Below are 13260 nucleotides of genomic sequence, written 5' to 3'. Positions count from 1 at the left end.
CAGCATTACTATAGGAACATAGGAAGCTGCCATATACTGAGCCAGACCATAGGTCCATCTTGCTCAGTATTGTCTTCACAGACTGGCAGCGGCTTCTCCAAGGTTGCAGGCAGGAATCTCTCTCAGCCCTATCTTGGAGATGCCAGGGAGGGAACTTGACACCTTCTGCTCTTCCCAGAGCAACTCCATCCTGAGCAGAATATCTTCCAGTGCTCACACTTCTAGTCTCCCTTTCATATGCAACCAGGGCAGACCCTGCTTAGCTAAGGGGACAAGTCATGCTCACTACCTGAAGACCAGCTCTCTTCCTGGTGCTTTCTTACGAGCAGGCTCCCATCTTATCTCCAGTTCAAACTTCCCAAATGTAAAAATGAGTCACATTTGGTTGGAGGATAGGTATGAGAAATCCAAATAGAAAAACTGCCTCCAGGGCATGTGCCTGCTGCATGCGTGTACTGCTGCCCCAGAGTATGTGCAAGCTGCACACAAGTGCTACCCAGAGGCGTAACTATAGGGGGGGCAGGGGGGCACGTGCCCCGGGCGCCATCTTTTCTGGTCACATGGGGGGCGCCGCCATGACCAATTTTTTAAAAAAAAATTTAAATTTTTTGTTAATACAAATGTTTCCTGCTCAGTGCAGCAGCACTGCAGCAGTCAAGGGAGTGCGTCGGTGCCCCCTTCCCCATGAGCGGTCCCTTCCGCACTGCCTGCACCCCCCCCCCATTGCTTTGCTGGCGCCTGGCAGCCAGTCAGTGGCCTGGCTTGGTGGCGGCGGCGGGCGCTTGTGAGGAAAAACCTAAGTATAATGTAGTATGTTGGGGGGGGGCGGCGGGGGGCACGTGGGGGGGCGCCATTTCAGTGCTTGCCCCGGGCGCCGTTTTCCCTAGTTACGCCTCTGGTGCTACCTATATGTGCACAGCTCTTGTGCCCAATGCCCATTCTGCTTTTTAAACTTGGGGAAGTGGAAGCAGAACCTTGGGGAAGTGGAAGCAGAACCTAAAGGAAATGGTCTACAATTATGATGGTACGTGATGCTTAGGTGCCCTTGAATCATGACTTAGGTGTGCACACTTTGTATAAGTGTGATATTTTTGTGATGAATGCATACAGTGAATTTGCGAGGACTGTACCCATTCTCTTTGGAAAGGGACTGTGGCTGAGCATTGCTTAATCACTGGCCTCACCAGTGAGGTTTGCTTGGCTTCATCACTTTGTTCTTTTAGACGCCAGGTAAAGACCTTTCTGTTCACTCAGGCCTTTTAAATTTAAATTTTTTTAAAATTATGGTCTGATTGTAACTGATTTTTTAAAAATATGTTTTAAATTGTTTTTGTATTCTATTTTGTATTTTCTCTCCCCCCCCCCCACTTTTGGAGAGTCTGTTATGATTGAATGTGTGGTTTTAATCTCATGTTTTAATGTTGTGTTGTAAGCCACCCAGAGAACAATTTGTTATGGGGCAGCTAACGAATAAATTTGTTGTTATTTATGATTATGATTATGATGATAAGATCCTCATCATAATCATCATCACCTGCAGTGAAGGATCAGGTAGTGAGCAAGTCCTCTGCCTGAAACCCATGTAGCTCTAATGGACAAATGTTGGTAGGACACCAGTGCCTGTAGGACCTCCGGGGGCCTCTGGAGGTTCGCCTTCCCAACCTTCGGTCCCTTGGGTTTCTCACACTGGGTGCTTAGTGTTGCCACACCATACTGCACAGCCACACTGCGGTCCCCTCCTGCAGCTGCCAGGCATAGGGCCCGTCTGCCTTCGTGGCCCCTGCCAGCCTTCTGGTCACCCGTTGCTGCCACCACTGGCGGCCTGGCCTGGCCAGCCACAATGCAGTCTGAGAATGACATGATGTTGGCTTGGGCCAGCGCGGTGGTATCATGACACAGCCTGGCCTGGCAAAGGAAAGCAGCATGCGCAACTGGGCAGAGTATGCGCGGCAGCCGAGCGCAGTGGGTGAGTGGTGGGTGGCAGCGGCGGCAGCATCAGTGACAGAAGCCAGCCGCCCCAGGACTCATCCTGGGGACCATTCTGATCATTGCTGCTCCACTTCTGAAATCCTGAGCAGCACCTGCCAGTTAGAACAGACAATACTGGACTGGATGTACCAATGGTCTGACTTGGTGTTAAGGCAGCTCTGTATATTTATATCATGTGTCTAAATGCGGGACAAGCAGCCTTTGCAGGTTTGCAGTGACTAGGTGATTAACACAGGCTGTGCGGAATCATGAAGAGTGTGTGTGTCTGGCAAGCAGGGGATGTGCGTTTTTACCATGAGCCTCTGTGTGCTGTGTAATAATGGGCAGCAGCAGCACACATGTACGCTGTGCGTGGGTGTAGAAGGATGTGCAGTGCTTCAGGGTAGCTTGTTTGTTTTTCCTAGGCAAGCAGCAGCCTCCCCCCCCCCCGCCACTCCACCCGCATGCAAGTCTCCAATGAGCTGGCTGCCCCCATGTGGACTGAAGCAGGCAGCACATGTGGTTATGAAACCAGCTTGTTCTGTGAGAGGATGATGCACACAGTTCGATGGGAAGAGCAGCAGTGATCATCCACACACATGGAGTGCTTTAAAACGCAGCTTCCCAGCATGCTCCAGTGGATTAGTTCAGCATCTCAACCCAGCTTAGCTTTAATTCTTACGCAAGGGGTTTCTGCAGAAGGGACAGCTTGTCCTGGTCAGCCGAACAACCCGACAGGGACAGGCTGCTGATTAACAAAAGGCCTCTCACAACAGTAGCCCTCCTATGGTAGGGTGGGAGAGAGCAGGAAATTACTTTCTGCAGTAAGCTTAGGACAGAGATCTTTTCCGCCGACATGAGAAAGAAAGAACCATTCAAACAAGTGTGATACATGTGTGTTAACATGCTGTCCCCTTTGGTCAGGGCAGAACTTGAATACTTGCAGTTTTCTGCATCTTAGGCGCACTCTCAAAGGGCTCCAGGTTCAACTAGGGCAAAATAAGGCTCTGTCACTGAGCTGTGGCCCATCCCCACAGTTCCCAGATAATCTGAAAGTCCAGGCAACTGAAAGGTCCCAGCAGGCTTAGCTTTTAGCAGCAGAACATCATATACTCCCGGATCATTTCCTGGGCCATATCAACTCATTGCTTCACTGTTTCAGTTATTTCATTTTCCTAAAACAGAAAGGTTTAGAGCGGCGGGGAATATTCCCTGAAATCTCCCTGCGTCCCCTTTCATTGTTGCCATATCTACACTCTTACAGAAATTGATGTGTGATCTGTACGATGGTTGGAGACATGATTGTGGGATGACATCAAGAGAGGGTGAATGACCAGGAGAGGGAACTTGGGGTCATGGTGGACAGCTCATTGAAAGTGTCGACTTAACGTGCGGCAGCTGTGAAAAGGCCAATTCCATGCTAGGGATCATGAGGAAGGGGATTGAAAATAAAACTGCTAATATAATAATGCCCTTATACAAAACTATGGCACGGCCACACCTGGAGTATTGTGTACAGCTCTGGTCACTACATCTTAAAAAGGACATTGTAGAACTGGAAAAGGTGCAGAGGAGGGCAACCAAGATGATCAAGGGCCTTGAGCACCTTTCTTGTGAGGCTAGGCTACAACACCTGGGGCTATTTAGTTTAGAAAAAAGACGACTGCAGGGAGACAGGATAGAGGTCTATAAAATCATGCATGGTGTGGAGAAAGTGGATAGAGAGAAATTATTCTCCCTCCCCCATAACACTAGAACCAGGGGTTATCCCACGAAATTGGTTGCCGGGAAATTTAGTACCAGCAAATGGAAGTATTTTTTCACACAACGCATAATCAGCTTGTGGAATTCTCTGCCACAAGATGTGATGACAGCCAACAACCTGGATGGCTTTAAGAGGGGCTTAGATAACTTCATGGAGGAGAGGTCTATCAACGGCTACTAGTTGGAGGGCCACCTCCAGCCTCAAAGGCAGGATGCCTCTGAGTACCGGTTGCAGGGGAGTAACAGCAGGAAGAGAGGACATGCCCTCAACTCCTGCTGTAAGCTTCCAGTGGCATCTGGTGGGCCACTGTGTGAAACAGGATGCTGGACTAGATGGGTCTTGGGCCCGATCCAGCAGGGCTGTTCTTATGTTTTTATGACATAACCCTCTGTGGTCAAATTTTAAGAGAATATTTTATTTTACGAATATTTTACGAAGCAGGAATAAGCACACCTCATATTTCCTGAAAGCCGCATACAAAGTTCCTTCTTACTCACTCAGCTTTGCCAGCTTTGCCAGTGGAGCTCATTACAGAGGAGAACTTTTTCCAGGCACAGTTCAGGTGCTGGTTTTCAACTGTAAAATATTTTCAGCTTGGACCAGGGTATCTCATATGACATGCTCGGCTCCCATATGAACCTGCTTGCTTTTTAAAGTTTTCACTGGAGGCTCTTCTTTGGGTACTCCCATCCTCTGAAATTAGGTAGGTGGTAGATAGGGCTTTGTTTTGGTGGTGATGTCCAGTGGTAGAGGACTCTCCCCAGCAACACTCTGTGAAAATTTAGGCACCAGGCAAAAACATTCCTAGTCAGGAGTGTAGGAAGGGTGGAGGAGGCCCTAGGGCTAGACTTGGTCCACCTGCCTTCACAGCCTGCCACCCAACCACCTGCCTGCCCACAATTGCCTGCCCACTTTCACCAGGCAGCACCTACCAGCCAGCCCCAACTCCTCGCCAGCCATGCCAACACAGTCTGATGACATCACAGAGAAGGCACGGCCACAATGCCCTATGCTAGCGAGGACAGGGCTGCCTTAAAGGGGCTGTCTGTTCTCAGTGGGATAAGGCAGCTTCGCATCAGCTCCGTTGCTTTGGAGAGCGGCCAGCGCAGCAGCTGGTGCTGGGTCAAAGCACCCAGCACGGGGTGGGGGGGAAGCGGGAGGCGTGGCCAGCGTCCTCCAGACGTGGTCCTAAGCATTTGCACCCTGCCCCATTCAGTGGTGGCTATGCCACTGTTCCTGGCCCCCCAAGCTTCATGAGATAGTTTGTTTTGCTGCATTGACTGTTGCAATTTTTATTCCTCTTTTTGTCTTTGATGCATTTATTCTGCATTTATTATTTTCTATATTCAGGGAGGCCCTGGTTGTCTTATTGTTCTTTGTTTTGACCTGGATGGCTTCCCAGTTTCATGCGAGCGGCCTCGGAAGCATTTGCGCTGAATTGTTGTTGTTGTTTTTCTTAAACAAATAAAGATAAATCTGTTCTGCAGCTGCCGCAGCAGTCTTATCCTTGAAAGCCTTAGTTGCAGCCCCGTTGGAACTCAGCCCTTATCCTGGAGCAGGACTTGGGACTTGTCCTGTAAAAAGGAAGAGTAGCTGTAATGCAAGGAAGGATTCCTGTACCTTTAAGAGTTGTCCTGCACATGCCAAAATCCCCTCTTCTTCACAGCAATTAAAGATACTGCAGGCCTCTCCTCCACTGGAAGCAGTCACCCTATGGTTGTTTATAATTTAGTGCCATCTATATGCATAGGTCTTTACAAATAGTGAGAAGAAGACAGGTCACCATCTAAAGGAGGTGCAAAGAAGACAACAGAGGAAGGGCAGGGAAGTGGATGCAGGCAGCCACATCGCTAGGGGAGGGTGGGCTGCTGGCACCTTGTGCATGCCAGCCACACCCCTGCATGTGATGTCACATGCAGGGGGCATGGCCAGCACAACATCACCTGGAAAGGTCCATTCGGCTGGTCAGGAGCTCATTTCCTAGCCAGCTTCATTGTCAGCTGGGTATTTCCTTCATTCTTTTCCCCAACGAAGAAAACATCCAGCCGACAATGATGCCAGCTGGGAATGAGGCTGGCTGGAGTCGTGGGGAGGAGCAAGCCAGGTGGCTCTCAGGTTCTGGGTGGCTCGTGTTCTGTGAACCCGTCTGCCCAATTATAGCTCCACCCCTGATGGAGGGAAAGAATATACTATTGCTTCATGTACACTAACTTGGGCTTAGTTACAGTGGTTGACTGGTTGTACAGCATTTCGCTTCTGTAACAGTCCACACTGGAGCTGCTATCGACTCGTAAGCAGCCTCAACACTGTAAAAAATGTTTTAAAAAATCAAACTGTTCAGACCCAGCGGCTGTAAAAGAAGCACTACCACAGTTTTCACCATTCCCTGGAATGGGGAAAAGCAACTCTAGCATTATTTGCACAATTGCTGAGTCTGATAGCGGGATCTTTTAAAAGGAGGAGAACTGGTTCTTACCTTGCTCTCTGCCATCGCATGCAGCGTCCTGCTGCAATGGCACTCCCCCCAAGAACCCACATGTGGTGCCAGGATACAGATGGTGCCCATGCATGCGCGGGTACCATTTGCTTGGTCAGCAACACCACACTGGCCATGCAGATGGTACCTGTGCATGCACGGATGGATGCCATGTGCATCGTGTATCACACATGGGTTCTTGGGGTGGAGAGTCATCATAACAGGAAGCTGCATGTAGCAGCAGAGAGCAAGTAAAGGACCTGCTCTCCTCCTTTTTAGAGGTAGTGCTGCTCCCCACTCCTTGCTCCCCACTCCCCACTCCCCCCCCCCCCCGCCGCCAGTAGTGCTGAACTGGTTTGGGAACCCCTGTCTTAGGATATGAGAGGGAAGAGAGAAGTGGGGTGAGGCAAGGTCATGGAAGGCTTGGAAGGAAAGAATAAGAAGTTTATGGAGGATCCAGTAATGTGACTACTATTACTAGACAAGTCCAGTACAAGAATTTAAGGGGAAGTGTCATGTGGTTGTAGTAATAAAAGAGATGGATGATGCAACAGAGTGCTGGACAGAAGTGAGATGACTGAAGTGGGGCAATGGGAGGCCAGCCAGTGCTGCTTCTGCTGGTTTCATGACTGTATTAATCGGCCAGGCTATACAAAACAACTCTTAACAGAACATTAATTCCATTCCAGAACTTTGTTTCCACCAGATGTTGTTAAAAAGGCCTGGTTCACACAATTGTTAAATCTAGGTTTAATGTGGTTATTGACATTGGCATGGTTGTGTGAAACCCACACCAAGGTAAGGATCGGAACATAGGAAGCTGCCATATACTGAGTCAGACCATAGGTTCATCTAGCTCAGTACTGTCTACATAGACCGGCATTGGCTTCTCCAAGGTTGCAGGCAGGAATCTCTCTCAGCCCTATCTTGGAGAAGCCAGGGAGGGAACTTGGAACCTTCTGCTCTTCCCAGAGTGGCTCCATCCCCTGAGGGGAATATCTTATGGTGCTCACCCATGTAGTCTCCACAGCAGTGCCCCTGCTCTATGCCCCTGCTAATTGGGCAAAGGGGCACCTTTTACCATGGTGATTCTCTTTATTTAGCAGGGGGAGAGTAACTGGCCCTATCCACCCCCAGCACAGTACTTGCAGTGACTGTTGCTGGTGTCTATCTTATGTTTCTTTTTAGAATGTGAGCCCTTTGGGGACAGGGTTCCATCTTATTTATTTGTTATTTCTCGGTGTAAACCACCCTGAGCCATTTTTGGAAGGGCGGTATAGAAATCGAATTATTATTTCTTGTTAACACAGTCAGACAGGTGTTATTGACTGGTTTGTTTTATCCAAACATCGAGTCCTTCCCAAGGACCTGGGATGGCTGAATTTTATTGTCAATTGTTATAGATATCGTCGCAGAATATAGGCTGTTCCCAGTAAAGCTGCTTTTTGTAATTGGCTGATGGTGATTTCTGTGGCCCCTATGGTGTTGAGGTGCTCTTCAAGGTCTTTTGGAACTGCTCTCCTCTTATGGATCTATAAGAACTTAAGAACAGCCCAGCTGGATCCGGCCCAAGGTCTAGCCAGTCCGGCATCCTGTTTCACAGTGACCCACCAGATTCCTCTGGGAAGCCCACAGGCAAGATCTGAGGACATGCCCTCTCTCCTACTGCTGCTCCCCCACAACTGGTGTTTAGAGGCATCATGCCTCTGAGGCTGGAAGTAGCCTATAGCCCTCAGACCAGTATCCATTAGTAGACATTAATATCTATAAGACAATCACAATGCCATCTTGGCCTTAAACCACCTTGGCATGGGTTCACACAATCCTGCTAATGTAGGTGACCCACATTAAACCTAGATTTGAGCAGTTTAGTGAACCAGGTCGTTCATTATTTTCAGTTAAACTATTTTGATAAACACTCACATGAAGGGGTTATAATGGCAATATTCTCTCTCTCTCTCTCTCTCTCTCTCTCTCTCTCTCTCTCTCTCTCTCTCTCATTGCTGTAGAAAACATAACATTGCCAAAATTTGGCTACCTTTGACTTTCAGCCCAGTATCACCTGTATCTCTTGCTTTATCAGAATATAGTCTACCATGTTTCTCTCCCCGCACCCCCGCACCCCCTGCTCTCTGCCTTGGAAGCAAGGAACCTGTGTGTTTCAATTACACTCTGGATTGAGTAACCCCTGGATTGATATTTCCCAAATATGAAGGTATAACCATAAGTTGCCTCTTCATCCCAGAAACCCACTGAGTATAATTAAACTGCCTCACACTTTTCAGAGGCTGATCCAAGCTTAAAACTGCCAACTGACCATCTTTAGATTCTACAAACTGCAGACCATTGGGGTACTTCCAATATGCCCTTCATCTTTTCCCACTGCAGTTTTTTGTTTAACATCTAGCCCGATTAAGAGATGGAGAACCTGAAAGCTCACTTCTTACTGCTGTTTGACCATTTAGTTGGCCCCAATAAACGTATATGGCTCTACTTTGGCTTGTGGATTCCCCCCACCCACCCCCTTAAATGGACCAATATGGCTACATACAAAGTTTGAGATGTGTGTGTGTATAGCATGCTACACTTTTATGTGCAATTTATGCTTGGGTCTCTAGGTGGTGCTCTTGGGATAATCAATGAGGCTAGGTTTTAACCTAGCAAACCCAACTTTAACCAAAACACGTTTGTGGGTTTTTGCTACATGAATACAAAGGATGGAAGCAACAGCTAAGGATGGGGTACATCTTCTTGTCCCATTACTGTAGTGCTTGATTTGAGTGGGAAGACAGGGTGGGGGGGGGGAAGTTCAGTGGTGTGCAATTAGCTCAAGTTAAATATTGAGGAAGGACAGAAGTGGAAGAACATCTGCTTGGCATGCAGAAACCCCAGGTTCAATCCCCAGCATCTCTACATAGGTAGAGCTGGAAAAGGCCCCTGTCTGAAACCCTGGACTCACTGCCAATTAGTGTAGATAATACTGAGCTAGATAATACTGCTGTAATGCAGCTTGATGGAGCCTTATACTGAGTCAGACCCCTTGTCCAGCTAGCTCAATATTGCCTACTCTGTCTGAGACTGCCTTTCAAAGCTTTCAGGCAGAGGTCTTTAATTGGAGGTGCCAGAGTGTGCTTCCGTCAGATCTTGTGCCTAGCCATGCTTTTTGGAAATCTGAACAAAATAAAACTCCAGTTATCATTTAGAGAGAGTTTGCTTTTCAGTCCTTCAATTCAGCATCACTGAATCAATGGTAACGTTTGGAGAATGTGCTCCTATGGCACGTTTACCAGTAAATGGTACATTTGGAGAATTTGCTCCTAGGGGTGCAGCTTCAGTATGCATCAGCAACCATTTTGAAAGCATAGCTGATATACCAGATAAATAAGTATGGTTGTGGGGTATGCACTTAATCCTAGACTGGCCTTGCAGCTGCAGCATATTCTCCAGGAGCGAGGCATTCTGTGGAATCATTAAGTAATTGCTCCCAAGTTTATGAAGACCAAATATCTTTCAGACACTGCAGAACCTACAAAAAGAAGTTCGTTGTTGAGCAAAGAAGACGCTATGGGCCAAGATAGTTTGTCATGGTGTGCATTTGACAGGAAGCTGCAGCCAATCTTGACTGGTGCACGTGCATAATCTTCCATTTTAGGGATACATGTAAAAATATCTTAGCTATACATAGAGCCTCCAATTCTGACTGAAACTATTCCTGGAGACACACACACACACACACCCCGCCAACCCCAACCCCTCAATGTTCACAGTATCAAGCAAGCTTGCTTGCTTGCTTGCTTGCTTGCTTGCTTGCTTGCTTGCTTGCTTGCTTTCTTTCTTTTATATACCGCCCCTCCAAAAATGGCTCAGGGCGGAAATTAACATTTCCAAGACTGTTTTCAGTAGTAACCTGGAGATTGATGCTGATTCCTGGATTCCAGGCCAATCCTGAAGGGCTAGCAACCCTCAGTGTACACTTATACAACGTAGTGTGTGAAGTAGCCCTAATTTCAAGGGTGCTTTCTGTGTGGGGAAGTGGCCTGAAATGTATTCTCCTCCATTGCTAATCTCTCTGGCTTCCAAGTCCTTCACTGTCCCTTAAAACATACTCTGACAAGTGGGAGATCTGCCCCTTAAAGGTCTCATTGCTCACCTCAACCTGTTTCCTATGGGTCCTCTGAAAGAAAGAAGATTAGTGCAAGCATAGCCTTGTGCATACAAGGAGCCTATCCCTCTCCACATGCAGAATAATTATTTTCACACTCCCATGTCTGCACATTTGCATAGTAAAGTGTGATGCTCTCCCTTTCATAGGAACATAGGAAGCTGCCAAATTCGGAGTCAGACCATTGTTTCATCTGGCTCACTACTGTCTACACAGACTGGCAGCAGCTTCTCCAAGGTTACAGGCAAGTGTCTCTCTCAGCCCGATCTTGGAGATGCCAGGGTGGGAACTTGGAACTGGAACTCGCTGCATGCAAGCATGCAGACACTCTTCCCAGAGCGGCCCCATCCCCTAAGAAAAATATCTTACAGTGTAGTCTCCCATTCAAATGGAAACCAGGGTGGACCCTGCTTAGCAAAGGGGACAATTCATGCTTGCTACCACAAGACCAGCTCTCTTCCCATTCATCCACTGGTTTGCATGTGTATGTAAGGCTGCCCACTCTGCATCCTGGAGACTTTCCCTCCAATATGGTTTCCAATATTTTTCATGGTGTCAAGCCATTAAAATCTCCAGATTGCTTTTGTCACCTGGAGATTGATGCTGATTCCTGGAGACTCCAGGCCAGTCCTGTAGAACTGGCAACCCTATGCGAAGGTTTTTGTGCATAGACCTCGTCCCTCTGTAGGTGGCATGTGAAGATCGTTAGCTTAGCTCTTTGGCCTGCAATCAACTTCTGTGTGCACCCAACTAGCTTGAGTTCCATGGTGCATATATGCCTGTCCCGTTGGGCTCCTGCACTGCATCATCCAGTGTGGGGAGGGGATGTGTGCCCTGGATTCCTGTGTCCTCACACACAGAGCCTTTCCTTCACAGTCCATTAGTACGATGCCCCAGAGAGGAGTCGGCCTCTGAAAGCTATATTAAAAGCTGGGTCAATACCGGCCCTTGTTCATGCCCTTGGAGAAAAGACTTCATTAATGATCACAGAGGAAGAAAGGTTGGAGAGATGGGTCTGGCATGCAGATGGATCAACAATCTGCACGTGAGGCTCTCTGTTAGGCTAGCAATACCAAAGCACCCACAATCCCTGTGTGGCTTCCTTAGCTATTTGATAATGTGCACATTGCACAACCTAAATCCATTATGAGAGAATTACTGCTGAGGCATATATGCTTATTGGTAGTCCTGCAGACAGCTTGCTGTTCTTGTTCCTTTGTTGTTAGTCTCCTTTGTCCTGGTTCTCATAATCATTTGAATCTAGGTTTAATGTGGGTTACCGACATTAATGTGATTGTGTGAACCCATGGCAAGGCAGGAATTTACTATTTACTATTTATCTCTGGCTATAAAACCGCCTTGGAACACTGGAACATAGGAAGCTGCCTTCTACCGAGTCAGACCATTGGTCCATCTAGGTCAGTATTGTCTACACTGACTGGCAGCAGCTCTTCACGGTTTCAGACAGGGGTCTTTCCCAGCCCTACCTGGAAATCCAGGAATTGAACCAGTTGCGCTACCACTGAGCTATAACCCCATTCCCTAAGCATATCTTACAGCAGACAGTACTCACATGTAGTCACCCATCCAAATGCAAAACAAGGCAAACCCTGCTTAACAAAGGCGACAGTTCGTGCTTGCTACCACAGGACTGGCTCTGCACCTTGGCACAAGTTCACACATTCACACTACTGTTGGAAACCCACATTAAACCTAGATTCAAATGATTGTGTGAACCAGGCCTGTGATTTCTAGGCACTCATTTATTTCCAGATCTGTTTAGGCTTCCTTGCTGGTTTCTTGATCATTTCAAATCATTCTTATTCCCTTTTCCTTTTCATAGATTGTGATAAGACACTAGGGCACAGAAGGCTTCTCTGAAATATGGAGGGAACAACACTTCTAGAGTTGTATAGCTGATGGACAGGAAATGGCTGTTCATGGGCAGCACTGCAGGATGGCCAGGTTGGTACTAGTATGGGCCCACAACCATCAGAGGGCCTACCCCACTGATGACCCCTAAACACCATCGGACAGGTGGCAGTGGTGGCATGAGAGACTCGTGCCACCACTGCTTCACCCAGCACTGCACCCCCATCAACAAATATGAGCATGTGCCAGAGGCCCTATATTATCACAGGGCCTTTAGAGCAGGGATGGCCAACCCGAGGCTCTCCAGCTCTGGTTGGACTATCTCACCCATCACCCCCCATCTCAATAAATTGGGAGTAAGGATGATAGGCATTGTAGTTCTGGGGAGCCACAGGTTGGCCACCCTGTTATAGGAGTTTCTTCCACTGGCTGCTGTGATGGGTAGGAGAACGAGGAAATGCCACATGAGTCTCCCAGACAAGAGACTCACACAGCAGCTCCTGCTCCTCCTGCTCTCCTCACCAGCCAATGAGCTTTCTCGCAGAGGTACCTGTAATTATGCAAGACTATTTGAGGCCCTTTGAGAGAAAGCCCATTGGCTGGTGGAGAGAGTGGGAGAAGGGAAGCTGCCACAGCAGAATTTGACAGTGGCAGGAGCTTGTCTTCTTTCTGCCTTCCATCCCCAAAGGCAAATAGAAGTGGGATGGAGTGACAGCTTCATGAGTGGGAGAGAAAAGTGGCTACTGCCAAAGACTGGCCCTCTTATTCACTGATGGGAAGGGGGGAGGAGCTGCCACCCACCAGTAAGTTTGGGGAACACAGGGCCCAATGTACCATGGAGGCCTCATGTAGGGTTTTGACCCAGAGCCTTCCACACCCCAACACCAGCACTGGTATTGTTAGTAAAAACAAAAAACAATCCCAGAGATATTTAGAATGCCTTTGTTTTACTTATGTGGAGCCATCTTCTTGAACACTTTCATCAGTAAAGCTCTCGCTGATTTAAATAAGAGTGTT

The sequence above is a fragment of the Hemicordylus capensis genome, chromosome 5 (assembly GCF_027244095.1).
Source record: "Hemicordylus capensis ecotype Gifberg chromosome 5, rHemCap1.1.pri, whole genome shotgun sequence".
NCBI classification, from domain to species: Eukaryota; Metazoa; Chordata; class Lepidosauria; order Squamata; family Cordylidae; genus Hemicordylus; species Hemicordylus capensis.
The sequence above is the reverse complement of the archived record's forward strand: the minus strand, read 5'-3'. Positions refer to the sequence as shown.